An 18,772-nucleotide genomic window follows, 5' to 3' on the forward strand; every position below is an offset into this window, starting at 1 on the left:
AGTTTTATCATGATATTGCAGCAATTCATTCACACCATCAGCTTCCACTTCTAATTCCAGTTCTATTGCTGTTTCCACGATATCTACAGCTACTTCTTCTACTCATGTCTTGAATCCCTCAATGCCATCCATGAGGGTCAGAATTAATTTCTTATAAACACCTGTTATTGTTGATATTTTGACCTCCTCCCATGAATCATAACTGTTCTTAATGTTATCTAGAAAGGTAAATATTTTCTAGAAAGTTTTCCGTTTATTTACCCAGGTTCATAAGAATAACCACTATCTATTCCAACTATAGACTTACTAAATATATTTCTTAAATAATAAGACTTAAATGTTTAAATGACTAATTGATCCATGGCTTGCATAGTGGATATTGTATTAGCAGGCATGAAAACATTCAACTCATCAGTTCTCTGAGCTTCTCCCAGGCAAACACTCCTCTTTAACTCTGGTTATTGAAATTAAAAACATGGCCCTTAAATGCCAGTCTTCACTCCTGCCTCAAACAAAAAAAGTAAAGCTGCTGCCTGCCCCCAGGCTAGAGAAAACATTGGCTGCTCTGGACTGGCCAAAAGGAGAAAAAGAACAGCAGGAAGCTCTTGAGCACATTGATGAAGTATGAAATAAAATAGACAGACTTAATGAACAAGCCAGTGAGGAGATTTTGAAGGTAAAACTGAAATACAATAAACTCTGCCAACCATACTTTCAGAAGAGATCAGAATTAATCACCAAAATCCCCAATTTTGTGGTAACATTTGTCAACCATCCACAAGTGTCTGTATGGCTTGGGGAGAAGGATGAAGAGGCACTGCATTATTTGACAAGAGTTGAAGTGACAGAATTTGAAGATATTAAATCTGGCTACAGAATAGATTTTTATTTTGATGGAAATCCTTACTTTAAAAATAAAGTTCTGTCCAAAGAATTTCATCTGAATGAGTGTGGTGATACATCCTCAAATTCAATAGAAATCAGATGGAATTCTTGAAAGGATTTGATGAAATGTTCAAATCAAACACAGAATAATTTCATCAGGAAGAGGCAGCATGATGAACCAGAGAGCTCCTTTACCTGGTTACTGACCATTCTGATGCAGGTACAGATGAGTTAGGAGAGGTCATCAAAGAAGACATTTGTCCAAATCCATTACAGTACCATTTGATTTCTAATATGGATGATGAAGAAAGAGAAAGAGAAGAAGAAGAAAAAATGATGATGATGATGAAAGATTGAAAGGTATTGATGAAAACAGAGATGGGGATGAAGGAGAAGATGAAGATGATGATGAGGGAGAGGAAGGAGAAAGAGGATGAAGGAGAAAATGACTAATAGAACACTGATGGATTCCAACCTTCCCTTTTTAATTTTCTCCAGTCCCTGGGAGCAAGTGGCAGTACTTTTTTTTTTTTTTTGCCTCTTGTGTCCAGTCACCCTGCTTTTGAGGTCTCTTTTCTCTCCTTTATACAATGGCTCTCAACTTATTTTGAGGGAAATATCCTGTGCAGAATACAGTGGGAAAATAATCTATACCTGTTTTTGTTTCAAATTCATTTTTATGCCTTTCTGTAAAGCTTTATGGAATCAAGACACCCCTGTGCTCTGTGGGAAAATAGGTAAAACCTTCTGCTGCCTTTGCTCTACTGGGAGCTGGAGGGGGCTAGGCCCCTGGGTAATAGTGCATAGAATTCTAGCTTTTTTCCTTCTTTCTTTGTATATTGGGCTCAGAGGTTACACTGTGTCTCTATGCGAATATGGACAGTCAGCATTTACCAACATGTACCTGTCTACTTTCTCTTTTTAAAAAAATAAAAGAAAACTTAAAAATGGGGTTACAGAAGGTCAGCAAAGGGTGGGTTTGAGATATTTGGGTGGGTTAAGTGGGCATTTTGACAAAATGGCTTCTCCTTTGGCATGTTTAATTGTGATGTTTATTGGGCATCCTTGCAGTTTAAGATGACACTTTTAAAATAAAGTTCTCTCCTAATGATGACTTAAGCCCTGCTACTTGGTGGGAGAATCAGCTGAACCTATAGGATTTTATTTGGAATTGACATTCTGTATTGTACTTTTGTTTCTGTTTAGTTTAAAATTTTCTTTTTGCTTCACTGGAAAGATGATGTTCAGTTTTAAACTTTAAAAGTGTTCAAGTTGCTTTGTCACAATAAAACTAAATGTGTACAAAGGAGAAAAACATTCATCTTATTGAACAACTTCATCAGAGCTCTTGGGTTATCCAATACATGGTCAATAAGCAGTAATATTTTTAAGGAAACTTTTTGTTCTGAACAGTGGGTCTCAACTGTATTTTAACTATTCAGTAAAACATGTGGTAAACAGATTTGCTGTCACTCAGGCTTTGTGGTTCCATATGTAGAGCTCAGGCAGAGCAAATTTAGCATAATTCTTAAGGGCCCTAGGAATTTTGAAATGGTAAGTGAGCATTAGTTTCAACACAAAGTCACCAGCTGCATTACCTCCTAAATAGAGTCAGCCTGCCCTTCGAAGATTTGAAGTGAGGCACTGACTTCTCTTTAGCTATGAAAGTTCTAGATGACATCTCTTTCCATTTTAATGTTTCATCTATACTGAAAATCTGTTCTTTAGTGTAACCACCTTCATCCATTATCTTAGCTAAATTTTCTGGATAACTTTCTGCAGCTTCTGTATCTGTATCTGTTACTTCACTTTGCACTTTTATGTATGGAGAGGGCTTCTTCCCTTAAATCTTTATGAACCAACCTCAGTTAGCTTCAAACTAGTCTTCTGAAGCTTTCTCACCTCCCAGCCTTCATAGAATTAGAGACAGTTCGGGCTTTCCTCTGGACTAGGCTTTGGCTTAAGGGAATGCTGTGGCTGATTTGCTCATTTATCCAGAACACTAAAACTTTTCATTTCAACAATAAGACTGTTTCACTTTCCTATTATTTGTGTGTTCACTGAAGTGTCCATCCGAAACTTTTGCTTTGTCTTCATAACTTAGCTCTTTGGTGCAAGAAGCCTAGCTTTATTCAACTTTCAATGTGCCTTCTTCACTAAGCTTAATTATTTCTAGCTTTTGATCTAATGTGAGAGATGTGTGACTCTTCCTTTCACTTGAACACTTAGGAGCAATTACAGGGTTATTAATTGGTTAATTTCTATATTGTTATTACTCAGGAACTATGGAGGACTGAGGAGAGAAAGAGAGATGGGAGAATAGCCTGCCAGTGGAGCAGTCAGAGCAGACCACATTTGTTGATTATGTTCACTATATTATATCAGTACATTTCATGGTGCTCCAAAATATTTACAACAGTAACACCATAGATTACTGGTCAAAGATCACAATAATGGATATAATAATGACAAATTTGAAATACTTTGAAAAGTTCCAAAATGTGGCACAGAAACACAAAGTTAGTACATGCTTTTTGAAAAATTGCACAGATAGATTTGCACAAGGCAGGGTTGCTAAAAATCTTCAATTTGTAAAAAAAATACCATATATGCAAGGCACAATAATGCATAGTGTAATAAGTGAAGGTATGCCTGTATGTGCTTGACACATAGTAGACACCCAAAATGATTTGTTGAATACATAAATTACTCTATATAGAAAGAACCTTTAGAATATTTACTCCACAACTTCAATTATCACCTCTATCCAATTATTTCTAAATCTCTACCTTTAATCTAGTCAGATTCCTCTCCTGGAATTTAGAATATTTTTCAATTTTTTTTCTGGTAACTTCCAACTTACTGCTGATAGACTTTTCAAAATCAATATATCCAAAAACAGAACCTGTATTGACATTTCCCCAAAATAGCTACTCCTCTTGTATTTCCTGTTTTACAGCCTTTTTGTATTCCTTGTCCTCATAAACAAAACATCACCAATTCTAATCTGTTATACACACTAAACATGACCCAAAGTTCTCACTTTCCCTTCTGTCTCTCTTGTTTCTTCCCTACCATCACTGCCTGTGACCATAATTCTATCTGCCAGAAAAAGAGAAAGATAAAACACAACTGTATGAATTAACTTTCAATATCTAAAATTTTCTGAAGTATAAAAAAACACGTAAGAAATTGAAATGCTACAAAATAAAAATAAAGAAAGCAAATTTACTGCCAATGAAATTAATAGAGTGAAACAGAAGCATTAAATTAATATATATATATTTCCAAATTCAGTAAAGGGGATAAAGAATTACATATATCCTCAACTACAAGAATTAATGGCACAGACAATATTAGAAGATCAATATGTATTTTTGAAAAGATTCCTTCTAATACTCTTGATAATTACACTCAACTGTATACTTGTAATAAAAGAAAGATGCAATTTGGAATTTTAATTACTGTCCCATCATGTGTTTTGAGAGAAATCTAGCACATGGAGCTTTCTGTGATTCATTCAGCAAAAACCTGATTATTCATTACTGAGAACAGAGTGTGTTTTCTAAATTTGCTCCAGCCTGAGTTGCTGTTTTTTTTTTTTTTGGCACTTAGTACTTACTACAGTTTAACTGTCCCCTAGGAGCCACAGTCTCTGCATAAGGGTGTATTTTCCACTACCTCTTTTCTTAAAATGACAGTTTCCATTACGGACCCTGAATCACCTAGAGTGAGCATCTTTATATAGACTATCTCTGGATAATTAAAAATGCTCTGCTAAAATGGAATTTCATTTAAGCAGACAAATAGGGGACTGCCATGTCCAAAGACCCTACTACAGAGTAATTCATAGCAAGATACCCTGGGCCATATTCCTTATTTGGCTATGTTTACCCTATTAGGTTGAAAAATATATGGCTTAAATTATTTAATTTTCTTACTCAGTGATTATGGAAATGATACCAATATGGTGTTGCACAAAAAAATGGACAAGGCTTTAAGCCTCCTGGAATGGTATATAGAAATAGAACAAAGTGAGCTGAGACTCGGAAGTTTCAGGAAGTAGGTTTTATTTTCTATGGCCATAGGGCTCAGCTGAGTAGCCTCTGAAAGTCTGAGCCCCGAATAAAAGGTCAGCATCAGTTTTTATAGACAGGATGACATGTTAAATACAAGGTAAATGATTGACTGGTTTAAGTTGAGAAAGGTGCTAGGCTGGGTTACAGAAGCATATGAGCTGTTAAGGGAGGGGTTCCACCTCAGGAATATCTTATCCTGCCTACTTGCAATTTCACTCATTCCTCAAGGCAAGGGGAGGGGCCACTATCCCAGGAATGTGCTTTATCTTGCCTACTTGCAGTTTTACCCATTCCTAAAGGCTAGGGTAGAGGGTTTGGGATTTTCCTCAGAGGAGGCAGCTGAACCAGAAGAAGAGGGGGGAGAAGCTTGCCTGCTCCAAAGATTGTTTGTTAAGATGGCAATAAAATAAACAGACATTACCTCAGTTATAAAAGGCAACTCTCCCCAATCAAACTTATTTATTATTTTTACTTTTGATAGCAAGAGCTAAAATTTTGCTTACAATAGTAAGAGGTGATTTTTAATTTTATTATAATGTAGCAGGCAGGCCTTCCCCCTTTCTGGTTCAGCTGTGCTCTCTGAGGAAAATCCCCAAAACCCTCTCCTGACCTTCACGAATGGGTAAACCTGCAGACAAGTGAGATAAGACACATTCCTGAGATAGAAACCTCCTCCCCTAGACTTCAGGAACTGGTGAAACTGCAAGTAGGAAAGATAAGACATTCCTGGGGTCTTATCTTAATGGTTCAGCTTTGGGCCATTCTCAGCTGAAACCAGCCAATCATTTACCTTGTCTTTAACATGTCATCCTGTCTATAAAAACTGATGTTAACTTTCTCTTCAGGGCTCAGACTTTCAGAGGCTACTCAGCTGAGCCCAGTGGCCAGAGAAAATAAAACCTGCTTCCTGAAACTACAGATCCTTAGTCTCAGCCTGTTATAATTTTGCAGAACATTCCTAGAGGCTTGCAATCTCATTGTTGGTTTTCACACTGCATTTCTGGGGGCTCATCCAGGGTAGAAAGCTGATGTATTAACAGCTCCCTCGCCCACAGTGGTGGCAGTGCCCAGACCAGAGACCCGATGGAATCTGGTTCTGGCAGTGGGATGTTTACCCATCTCTCGGATTCCTGACCTCCCCGGATAGGGCACTGGTCACTGCTGGAGCCACAAATGGATCTGGGACAGTTTCTGGAACCAGGTTTCTGGGAGCACCACCCATCTGTCTGGTAGGCATCCAGGTACATCAATTTCAGCCCACTCGTAAAAGGTTAGAGGAGCCTGAGTGGAAGGGGAGCCTGATCAATTCCCACAGGTTATCCAAGTACCAGTCTCCAGTTGGAGAACCAGGGGAAATGGAAGTTTTCAGGTTCGGTTCTGGGAAGGGTGTTATGGAAAGGGTGTTAGAGTGTGTGTGGAATTGCATGAATGAAAGGAACTTCTGGGCCATGCACCAGACCATGAATGAGTTCAGATTCTGCAAGTTCATGGTGATCCTCATATGGCTCAGGGTGAGAAACCCTGAAAGGAGGCTGGCTGGGGGTTTATGCCACACCACAAAAGCCAAGAGACACCCAGCGTCCCCAGAGGGGAGGGGCCAGACTGAAGTGACAGTTTGTACAAAACCCTTTGTTGTTTGTCTGTAAGCCCTCCCACTAATCATTGGTGCCACAGATGTGAGGGGGAAGTCAGTAAGACACTGTTGCAGTGCATTATTTCTAACTTGAAGAAAGCTTTACTACTGACTGGGAAAACAAGTTGACCCCTGATTGACTTAGGAAACTGTATACATTAAAATAAACCACTTTTAAGAAGGATAAAAAATTCTCTTGTATTATGGCTTATCATTACTCTGTCTTATAAACTAAATTTCTCACATTTCAGAGTAAGAGGAAAACATTTGTGTAAAGGTTTTAAGATTTATCTCATAAAGAGAGTCTGTTCTGTACCATTAATGTTGCCATTGCATGATCTTGGTGGAAAACAAACAAACAAACAAACAAAAAAACAAACAAAAAACAGTTAAAATGTACACTCTAGCTGGGAGGACTGGATATCCACCCAGAAGGAGGTGTACTTTAATAAAAATATCTAGGCACCAGGAAGCTCCTCTTGGTCCCTAGCCAGTTCCTGGAGCACCAAACTGGGCCCAGTCACATAAGCTAATTGGAATTTGGCCACTATTATGTGAAGATATTATAAAACCGGGGAAAGATAAAAGAATCTTATGAGAGAGGGAGAGCATCCTATTAAAATCTTATGCTCTGCTATGTATCTTAGCTAAGGAGACTCTGAATGCTGTCCCCAAAATCGCTATAGATTTTTACTAATGAGAAATAAAATGCTGCTTCTGAAACTCTCCAGCACCTTTCTTCAGGTGTTGATGCCATCTCATCTGGTGATATAACTATACTTTATTTTTAAAGATTCTTTTAATTATTTTCTTTAATTATTTTCCCAAGAAAATCCGTTTTATGTCACTGAGGTCTATGTTGTCTGTGAATCCAAATCTATAAATCAAATGGCCACAAATATCTTGTTGTCTTTCATGCACAAAATTGGTGCTATAAACAGGGTTCATATTTCAGCATGGCTTCATAGTGGTGAAGGTCAATAAGACAAGTTTTAAAAAAATTTGTGCAGAAAATGTGGAGTATATTCTTCTAAATATTATAATGCTTCATTAGAACTATTCTTGATAAATTTAAAGTTACTAATTTCTTATCTGTTTGTACGCAGAGTGTTTTAAATTTAAATGTTTTGTCTCCCTGGGCTATGCTTTCTAATACTTTAAAACATTTGGGAATTTTTAAGTTAGTAGCCCCCCTTCAAAATTTACTTAAAGGAAATTAACAATAAGCCATAATCTTTAAACATAAATTAAATTTTTATTTAATTTGAAATTAAAGTTAAAAAAACAAATTATTTTTTCTTTCTGCTCCTCCCACTGACTCTTTGAAGTGTCTTGACTTTTGAGTTCACTGATTCTTTCTTATGCCAGCTCTGATATGCTCTTGAAAACTTACGTGGGCATTTTTCATCTCAGGTATTGTGCTCTTCAAATTATGAGCTCTGTTTGGCTCCTTTTTTTTTTTTATCTCTTAAGTTTTTTATTTTGAAATAATTATAGATTGAGTGGAAGTTGCAAAGACAGTATAGAAAGATCCTGTGTACTCTTCACCCAGTTTCCCCCAATGGTTACATCTTTCATAATTATAGTACAACATCCAAACCAGGAAATCAACATTGGTGCAATGTATGTGCATAGTTCCAGACCATTTTATCACATGTACAGATTCATTCAAACAGCAGCCCAACTGAGATGCAGAACTTTCCATCATGCCAAAGTCATCCTTTTTAAGATTTCTATCTCTATACTAAAATTCTCATATTGCTCATTCAATGTTTTCAAGATATCATTTAGTTCTTTCATGGGCTTGAGAATTTTTAAGATCATATTTTATGGTTTTGTTCAGTATGTCCACATTCTCATCTTCTTCACTGCATTTTCTGTATTTTTATCCTTTTCTTGTGGATGGGCTATCATTTCCTATTTCTTTGTCTTGTACTCTTTTATTGCACACTGTACATCTTAATATTTAAAAATGTTAACTCTGGGATTTATTCCCTGAGATTTGTGTTTCTTGGTTTTTTAATCTGTTGTTAATAAGACAGAGATTTTCTTGAGCTTCAGCCTCCTGTCAAGGTGAATGCAGCATGCAGGGATTTACCTGCCTTTCTGGGCATCTGTCTTGACAGGGGCTTTTGCTTGTTAGCTGCTTTTGAGTTACCGTGTTGAGAGGAGTTTGGTTGTCCCCTCTGTTTCCCAGGATACAGACCTCTTTCTCCCTAATGTTTGAGACCATCAAGCCTTTGCTCCAAGCTGTCTACCCTTATAGTTTCTTGTACTTCTTTCATCGTCTTAAGCTGCTTTTGCCTGGAGGGCAAATTTTGGAAGATGGAACACACTGAAGAGTACTTTCCTAAATCAGTCTTTCCTAGTTAAAACATGGTCAAGGACCCACAAAGGGGCTCTGATTGATTCCACACTGACCTGTAGGGAACCAGGAAGGGCCCCAAGAGTTTCTAGCATGGGCCACAAAGTTGAGGTTTCTTGGTCTGCCCCCAAAATAACTACCCCCACAGACATGAGTAACAACATCCTTAAGTCTCCACCACAGCTGCCCCTGTCCGGGGTGGTTTGAAACAAAGTCTTCTGTCAGAGCCAGGCCCTCCACGATCAAAAGTTCTAATCAAAAGTCATGACTAGTGATTAGCTGTGCCTTCCCCTGATCTTGGGGAAGAGGATTTTTATGTCCCTTTCTATCACCAGCAAGCTAGTTAGAGGCTGAACTCTGTGGTAGACTGCCACAACAGTGAAGGATGGGCCTCTGTAGCCACTACATGGAGAAAGCAATCTATTGTTCTTCACTATATAAGTTACCAGCCTCTTCTTCCACTCTTTCCTGGATGCTTTACAATGTTCTCCTGACCTCCAGAGGTTCAAAGAAGTTGTTTCAGGCAGCTTCTGTCTGTTTAATGATTGTTCTGGTGGAAGGACTGAGTCCTGGGGCTCCCTTTCCTGCCATTTTCCAACAATCTAGATTTCTTAATTAAGAGTCACTTAATTTTTTGAATTATTAAATGCACAGACAGTGGAATTTTTTAAACATTCAACTGCAAATATCCATCAGATAATATTTTGAAACTAGAGTAGGGTGATAGCATACAAGATCTTATTTAATGTGATTCTCTTTTTTCTAAAGTCAGAAAAGTCTCTAACTGTTATATTATTTGATGAAAATAAATAAGCTTTTGATGAAATACTCCGTGTATGTTCCCTGATGTTCAAGTTCATTATGAATGATTCTGAAATGAAATTTAAAATTAAAACGACAGGTTTAAGATGTATTGCCTCTTTCCCCACCCTTCATTGTTAGCTGCTCTACTAAAGGGTAAGGTGAAAACCCATTCTCAAAGTGAATCTAAATTTTTAAGTGCATTTGATTGATTTCTAAAGAATGGTGTAGGTTATAACATATCAGAATAAGTTTTTTTCTCCTTAACTGCAACTGGTTGTCTCTAAGCTCAGGACCCTGAGAGACAGAACAAAATTTTCTGAAAGCACACTCTATTTCCTGAGCTTCAAATGCAAACTGAAGCTTTATGATGGATTTGAAATACAAAAACACAAAGTTGAAGTAGATCCTGATTGAAAATTTAAACTTAATGGGGTGCAACGGTATTTTAGAGGCAGAATTCTCACTTGCACTGCGAGAGACCCAGGTGTGATTCCCAGTCCATGCACTTCCCTCAAAACAAACAAAGAAAATAAGCAAAGAGACAAAAAGTCAACAAATGGTGCTGCAATAACAGGAGACTCACATGGAAAAAGAATGAATATGACCCTACCAAATAGCATATAAAAATGTCAATTTATTAATTGATATTAATTCTATGCTACTTTTCTGTGAAGGTAAAGTACTTCTATGTCATTAAAGATGTTAATAAATATATCTTTCTTAATTGAACTTTATTTTCTAGAAATATCAAAGATTAATTTGTAAATGCTGAATTGGTACAGAAGACTGAATGGAACAGAAAGAAAGTGGGAAAATTGTCACCTATAACTAAAGAAGTGCTCTATGCTGGCTGGCTACCACCTCTAATCAAACTGTCAAACTTTCTCTATGCCCTTCTTCTCCCAGGAAAGATCTCAAAGTGAGTTTTTTTCATATCTTCTCTTTTGTAGCTACACAGGGCTTTATACTAGGAAATTCACTTCAAACTACTCTCTGAAAAGTGAAAAATCATTCCAAAGCAATCATCTGGAAATTGCATGCTTGATAAAACATTAATCCTTCAGGACAATATGCTTTCTCAAACAGGTGAGAATGATTTAATCATGACATGATTCAAACACAATATATATCCCATGTCAGCTATGTAGCATAAGTGAGAAGAAAGCAAAAAGAAAAATAATTTCATGCAAAGGCTTAGGATTTATCTCCTTAAATTCAAATATGACATCTGTATTAACCTAAACAATACTCAACAATGCTATTACTCATCAGGCACTAGTGTCATCATTCTCATTTTACATATGTTGAAACTTGAGTTACAGAAATTTTAAATTACTTGCTTAAGCTCTTATTACTAACTCATTGGGAGGCTGGGCATTAAACTCAAGTAGTTTCAAGCAAGATCAAGAACACTAAACAAATACCCTTTGCTGCCCTCTCATGTACATATTGCAGAGATACTTCTACCCTCACCCTTTCTTAACCTGGGATTTAATGTGGCAGCATTTCTTATTGGTTAAATGCCTCTGAATGCCTAGACATAAACCCAAGTTGTTCAATTTATCTTCATCTAACCTATTGACTGTCAAATGTAATGTGCATCAGAATCACCTGGATGACTGGTGCCCATCAATGGAGTTTCTGATTCAATCAGTCTGGGTTGGGGCCTTAGAGTTTTCATTTCTATCCAGTTCCCAAGTGATGCTTCTGCTTCTGCTGCTATTCTGGGAATAACAGTTTGAGAATCATTGGACTATAAACACAATTGAATACATATTAATAAGCATAATATTTTATAATAGCACACAATAATGATAAATTATATCCTTTAGTTCCATAACTTAGGATATTTGTAAATAAGAAACAATAATTAATGTTACATATTTCTTTTTTTCACTGAAAGACAAAATGTATCAAAAGTGAATGGTGACAGTGATACTTTAAGAAGCAACCAGAAGCTTGATTTAAAAGCTCAGAGATCCCACAACTTGTGTGCTTCTTTTGATGCCAGACATAAGTAAAACCTGAATGTTCTTATTGTTGAGTGATGCCAATCTGTGATATCAATAAACAAATGCTCTTTTCTAAAGTACTGAAATACTAGTAAGAAAAACATTTATTTGCTTTCTAAATTTTTCTTACTTATATAAATCTCTTTATGCTGAATATTGTCATTTTCTTCGAGAAATTTAAGTGATCTTAGTTTTTACATATTTAGCAGATAATTAGCAAATGGTAGTAATTTCACTGTAACTAGATTAACAGGGTATTTTTTTAAACAGAATTTATAATTGCAGAATTCAGGTAGAAAATAGTAAACCTTATTTATCCATTTTAAATTTATCTTATTCACAGCATGTATTAAATTTAATGTTTGCCAGATAATATTACTATTTAAATGCTTAATATTCATGGAACCCTGATTTAAGCAAGGAGTACAAAAGGAATAGAAAATAAGGTCCCTGGCCACAGTTGATTTACATTAGAGATGTAATGCTGTAACAGAGGAGATTAATTTAGATAAACTGAGTTTAACATTCTAGAGAGGATATGTGCTAAATCCTGATAATGAGAGGAGATTAATCCATAAAGGTTTTATGTAAGAGATGATTTTAAAACCAGATTTTTAAGAAAGATATAGATTGGTTAAGAAGGAAGAGACAGTATGATATAAAATATGTGATACTCAATTTCCTTTTCAAATTTTCATAATCTATTGTGACATATATACTGATCTTTCCCTCCTCAGAACTCAAATCTCACTATAATATTTAATACAGAATTTGTCAGAAAACATACATTCTTATGTTTATTTATTTTTCTTTACATATGTATTTGTAACATATATAACAAATATATGATTTGTTATATATGAAAGTTTCTCGAGAGCAGAGAAAATGTTTTAGACTTTTCTTCCATACAACTATGGCAGCTACAAGGCTGAGCACATTCTAGGTAATTGAAAAAATGAAAAGGAAAAAAAAAAGTTCATTGAATCATATAAAGTCAGGAAATAGTGCATTTAACGCCTACTGTTTGCAAAGATTTAGGCCCTTTTACAATGCCAAATTGTGAGGTTGATAAAAATTTTTTTTATCAACCTCAATGATTTTTTATCATTAAAAAATAAAATGTAGCATATCAGATTCCCTTGTATAAAAGCCTTTTTTTGTTAAACAGATTTGAGGGATAATTTACAAAAATAAATTGCATATATTTAAAGCAAATGATGTATTAAATTGAGCCATATGTATATACACATGAAACATCACCACAATTAATATAGTGAAGCTATCTAAACCCCAAACAATTTCTACATGTCTTGTTGTGAACATTTGTTCCCACTCCCCCACATTGTCCTCCCTCAGGAAAGCACCTATTTGCTTTCTATTATCACAATAGCTTATTTTGCATTTTCTAAGCTTTATGTAAATGTATTCATACAGTATGCATGTTTTTTGTCTGGCGTTTTCAGCAAGATAATTATTTTGACATTCATCCTTGTTGTTCATTAATATAACTGAGAAGTAATGGTCTATTGCATTGATTTACCATAATCTGTTTATCTATTCTCTGATTGATGGTTATCTGCAATGTTTCCAGACTTCACCCATTATAAAGAAAGTTGCTATGAACATATCTGAACATGACTCTTTAAGGATACAAAATTTTAGTTCTCTTGGGTAAATGACTAAGAGTGGAATGAATGTGTCACAAAATAGGAGTATGTTTAACTTTTTTTCAGAAATGGCTAAAGTGTCTTCCAAAATGTTTGTTCAAATATACATTCTCATCAGCAATGTATGAGAGTTCCATTTGCTCCATATCCTCACCAATGCCTGGGATGGACAGTATAATTTATTTTGTCTTTGTTTATCATTCATGTACCCATACACTTGATAAGGGGTATGTCATTCACAAGGTTTTTACAATCACATGGTAACATGATAAAAGCTATATAGTTATATAACCATTATCAAAGATCAAGGCTACTTGATTACAGTTCAACAGTTGCAGGTATGTCCTTCTAGTTATTCTATTACACTAGAAACTGAAAAGAAATATCTATACAATGAGCCAATAGTCACAATCCTTTGCTAAAACTTAATTTCTCAGTTATACGTTCTCCCTCTCATTTGATCATTCTCTCAATCCTAAGGGTAATCTGGGCAATGACCATTTTAACTTCAAGCTTGAAAAGGATGTTGACCATTTGGTGTAGGGGAATGAAACTGGTTAATATTCTTAAAAAGCAGTCTTTATAATTTTAAGTATTCTACATTGTGATTTTTTTTGCATTTCCCTAATGACTAGTGATGTGCATCTTTTTAATTTGCTTAATTGCCATTTATATACCTTCTTTGGTATATTGAAATTATTTTCCCATTTTTTAAAATTAGGTATTTTTTTGTTTTCATATTATTTAGTTTTTACAGTTATTCATAAATTTTGAATTTAAGCCCATTATCAGATATGACATTTGCAAACATTTTCTCTTATCCATAATTTGTCTTATTCTTTTAACAGTCTCTCAAAAAGCTAAATTTCTTAATTTTCATGAAGTCTAAAAATACATTTTGGGGGGGACATTGCATATAAATCATTACCATATAATCCAAGGTCCAAAACATTTTCTCACATGTTTTCTTCTATAAATTTTAAAGTTTTAGGCATTCCATTTAGGTCTATGATCCATTTTGAGTTAATTTTTGTATAAGTATATATGTGTAAATATGAATTGAAGTTCCCTCCTTTGCATGTAGATATCCAAGAGTCCCTGCACCATGTGTTTAAGACTACGCTTTCTCAACCAAATTTCTTAGGTACCTTTGCTTAATATCAGTTGTTTATATGGGTGAATCTGTTTCTGGATTCTCTATCCCATTCCATGGATCTATTTGTCTGTCACCAATACCACACTATTGATTACTGTAGCATTAATAAGTTTTGAAGTCAAGTCACTGTGTCATAAAATATCATATTATGGTTTTGATTTTCAATTCCTTAATTGCTAATGATATTGACCATATTTTCATGTGCTTATTTGCCATGTGCTTATCTTTGGAGAAATGTCTATTCAAGTCTTCTATCCATTTTTAAATGGGTTTTTGGTCTTTTTGTTTTGAGTTCTAGAAGTTCTTTATATATTCTGGATGTTAAACCGTTAACAGATATATGTCTTCCAAGTATTTCCTCCCATTTTGTTGCTGTCCTTTCACTTTATTGATAATGTGTTTAGATACACAAACATTTTTAATTTTGATGAAGTCTAGTTTATTTTTTCTATTGTTGCTTTTGGTGTAAAGTCTAAAAATCTATTGTCTAACATGAGGTTCCGAAATAGTTTCTGTTTTCATCCAAGGGTTTTATAGTTTTAGTTTTTATATTTAGGTCATTGATGTATTTTTAGTTAATTTTTGTATATGATATGAGGTTAGGTTCTATATACATTTACTGCGTATGGATATCCAGTTTTCCAAGCACCATTTGTTGAAGAGATTTTTCTTTCCCCTTTGAGTAGACTTGACTCTTTTGTCAAAATCTCTTGGTCATTGATATGTGATTTGATTTCTATGACCTCAATTCTATTGCATTGGTCTTTATGTCTGTCCTTGTTCCAGTACCAGACTGTTTGATTAGTGAAACTTTGTAATAACTTTTGAAATTGGGAAGTATAATTCCACTAACTTACCATTCTTTTTTTCAAGTTCATTTTTCCTTTTCAGGTCTCCTGTCCTTCCCTATGATTTGATAATTATTTTTTCCATTTCTATGAAGAAAGCAGCTGTAATTTTAACTTTGTTCAAGTTGAAGATTTTTGGGAGGTAAAAATGACATCTTCATGATATTAAGTCTTCCAACCCATGTGCATGGAATATCTTCCCATTTGTTTCATTTATTTGTCTTATTTAATTTATTTCAGTAATGATTTTGTAGTTTTCTGCATACAATTCCTTCACGTCTTTGTGAAAGAAAGATATTTCATTCCTTTAGTTGCTGTTGTAAATAGAATTTATTGCATAATTTCCTTTTGGGATTGTTCATTGCTTTATATATAGAAAGACTACCAATGTTTTTTGTATTTATCTTGTACCCCACCATTGTGTTGAATTTATTACCTCTAGCAGCTTGCTTGTGGATTCTCATGGATTTATATATATATATATATAACACATTGATTTTTGAATGATAAACAAATATTGCATTCCTGAGATATATCACACTCATTTCTAAGATATTTTTTTTTATACGTTGTTGGATTGGGCTTGCCAAACATTTTTTTTGCATGGGCAGGCACCAGGAATTGATCCTGGGTCTCTGGCAAGACAGGGAAGAATTCTGCCTGCAGAGCCAACATGGCTTGCCCTTGCCAAATTTTTGGTAGGAAATCTTACACATATGTTTATAAAAGATATCAGTGTGCAAGTTTTCATTAATTGTCTGTTTTTAAAATATTTTTTATTAATTAAAATTTTTTTTAGGATATGACAACAAAGAAACACAAACATTCTTAACATATGATCATTCCATTCTACATATTTTATCAGTAATTCACAATATCATTACATAGTTGCATATTCATCATCATGATCATTTCTTAGAACATTTGCATCAATTCAGAAAAAGAAATAAAAAGACAACAGAAAAAAATTCATACATACCATACCCCTTAACCCTCCCCTTCACCAGTCACCAGCATTTCACTCTACTAAATCTATTTCAACATTTGTTACCCCTATTATTTATTCATTTTTGATCCATATGTTTTACCTGTCCATTGATAAGGTGGAATTGTCTTTTTATGATGCCATACCATAAATTCTGTCCTCAAAAATCAATTGTGATATATTCCTTTATCTTCAATTTTTTTCATAATTTGTATAGAACTGTTCTTATTTCATCCTGAAGTGCTTGGAAGAATTCTCTAGTGAAGCCACCAAGTCTTGGAGTTTTCTTTTGGTGAAGATATTTTTAGTATAAATTCAATTTCATTAATTAATGCAGAGATATCCAGGTAATCTATTTTTTTGAGTGAGCTTTGAAAGGTTTCTTTTTCCCAAGTAATTTGTATATTTCCTCAAAGTTGTTGAATGTAAAAGTTTAGATATTAATACTTCCCTTTTATCATTTTAATATATGCAGACTCTATAATGTCGTTTTTCTCATTCCTGAGATGCTATCTTTTCTGTTTTTTTACTGTTAACTCTGGCTGTAGTTTTGTTGGTTTTATTGATTTTCTCAAAGAACAGCTTTTCATTTCATTGATTTTCTCCAATTTTCTGTTTTTTTGTTTCATTGATTTGTGCCCTGATTTTTATTATTTCCTTAATTTTTTTACTTTGGTTTTGTTTTTATGTTCTCTTTTTAATTTCCTAAGGTGAAAGATCAGATACATAATTTAAACCTTTCTTCTTTTCTGATAAAATCATTTCTGCCATAAATTTCCCTCTAAGTACTTCCCTGGGTGTCTAGTCGCCTCACACTGCCTGCACTCTCAACTTCAGAAAACTCATTTATAAGTGTCCACTATAGTGAAGGAAAAGGAAATGTCTTCAGAAAGAGTGTGGTGGTGATGGCATGTCTATGCCCCTCAGCTGGATTGCATGATGTGTGAATAAAGCTATTTAAAATGATCAGAGAGAAACAAGTGCTAGAGAAAATGTGGAGACAGAGATGTATCTATTCACTGTCAGTAGGGAAATGAGAGGTGCAGCCCCTTGTAGTGCAGTGTGGTGGTTCCACAGGAAGCTAAAGATGGGTTTGCCATATGATCCTGAAGCCGCATTGCTCAGTATATACATGTAGGAGCTGAGTGTGGGGACATGAATGGACATTTGCACACTGGTATTTCTGGTGGCCATGCTAATGGCCCACATTGAATGGAGTTAGTTAAAGGGTACAATGACTAAGGAATGGAAGGGGAAACTATGGTGTATACATACAGTGGACTACTGTGTGGTCACAAGGAGGAAGTTATGAGGCATGCAACTGGAAGAATGAATTTTAGGAGTAGTATGTTGAATGAAATGTCAAGAACAGAAAGACAAATAGTATCCTGCCTCAATTACGTGGACTAAGCATAATATAAAAAATAAGTGAACTAAAGTTGAAAGCATGGGATATCATCTTGGGGCATATTTTAAAGGTTCCTAGATTGTAAGGTCTTACAGTAGTCGCATATATTCAGGAGGCATAGTCGTTAATTCTAAATTTTCAGATACTAGGCTGTTTGTGTATAACATGGTCTTCCCCAGAACCTCTGGGTATTTATGTGACACCTGAAACTCAGTTAGAGTTCTGAAACTATGTAAGTCAGTAGTACCCCATACAGGAATTTTAAAAATTTGAAAAAGCGATTAGACATCAAGATAACATATGAATGAAGCTGATCTTGATAAGACTAAGCTATATCAGCAGACTGGGTAAAGGATGATTTCATCCATATTTTAAAACTTCAACTTCTGTGTGAGACTAAAGGGAGAGATGTTTATTTGGTGCAAAATTTATATTTTGGGTAGTGCATTTCCTAATTTAACTTATTTGTAGTCAGTTTACTTGAACATCGTAAGTACATGGAATCTTAAGTAGGGCAAGATTTTGTTGGTTTGTCCAAGTTAGTGTGATGCCCTGATACATCCCACAGTGCTTTCGACAGTGAATAAAGAAGTATTTGCAAAGTGCACAGGGGGAATGAGGAGAAAGGGGGAAGTATTCAACTTCTCCATTTGGAGAATTTCTGAAATTCTCAAAAACAGTGAGGACAACCAAATCAATAGGCCAAGCCCTCAATTTTGGGGTTCATCCCTATGAAACTTATCCCTAGAAAAAATAGGCTAAGCCTACTTAAAATTAGGTCTAAGAGTCTCCGCAGAGAATCTCTTTTGTTGTGCAAGTGTGGTCTGACTCTCTCTAAGCCAACAAGGCAAGTGAACTCACTGCCCTCCACCCACCACCATGTGGGACACAGTTCCCAAGATCTGGCATCAGGGATTGAGGAAACCTCCT

At 35.1% G+C, this 18,772-nt stretch overlaps 1 pseudogene; it reads left to right on the top strand.

Moving 5' to 3' along the window:
- Positions 1 to 475: 475 nt before the first annotated feature.
- Positions 476 to 1,387, top strand: LOC143671238 (protein SET-like; annotated as a pseudogene).
- The last annotated feature ends 17,385 nt before the right edge of the window (positions 1,388 to 18,772 follow it).

The sequence above is a fragment of the Tamandua tetradactyla genome, chromosome X (genome assembly GCF_023851605.1).
Source record: "Tamandua tetradactyla isolate mTamTet1 chromosome X, mTamTet1.pri, whole genome shotgun sequence".
Classification (NCBI taxonomy): Eukaryota; Metazoa; Chordata; class Mammalia; order Pilosa; family Myrmecophagidae; genus Tamandua; species Tamandua tetradactyla.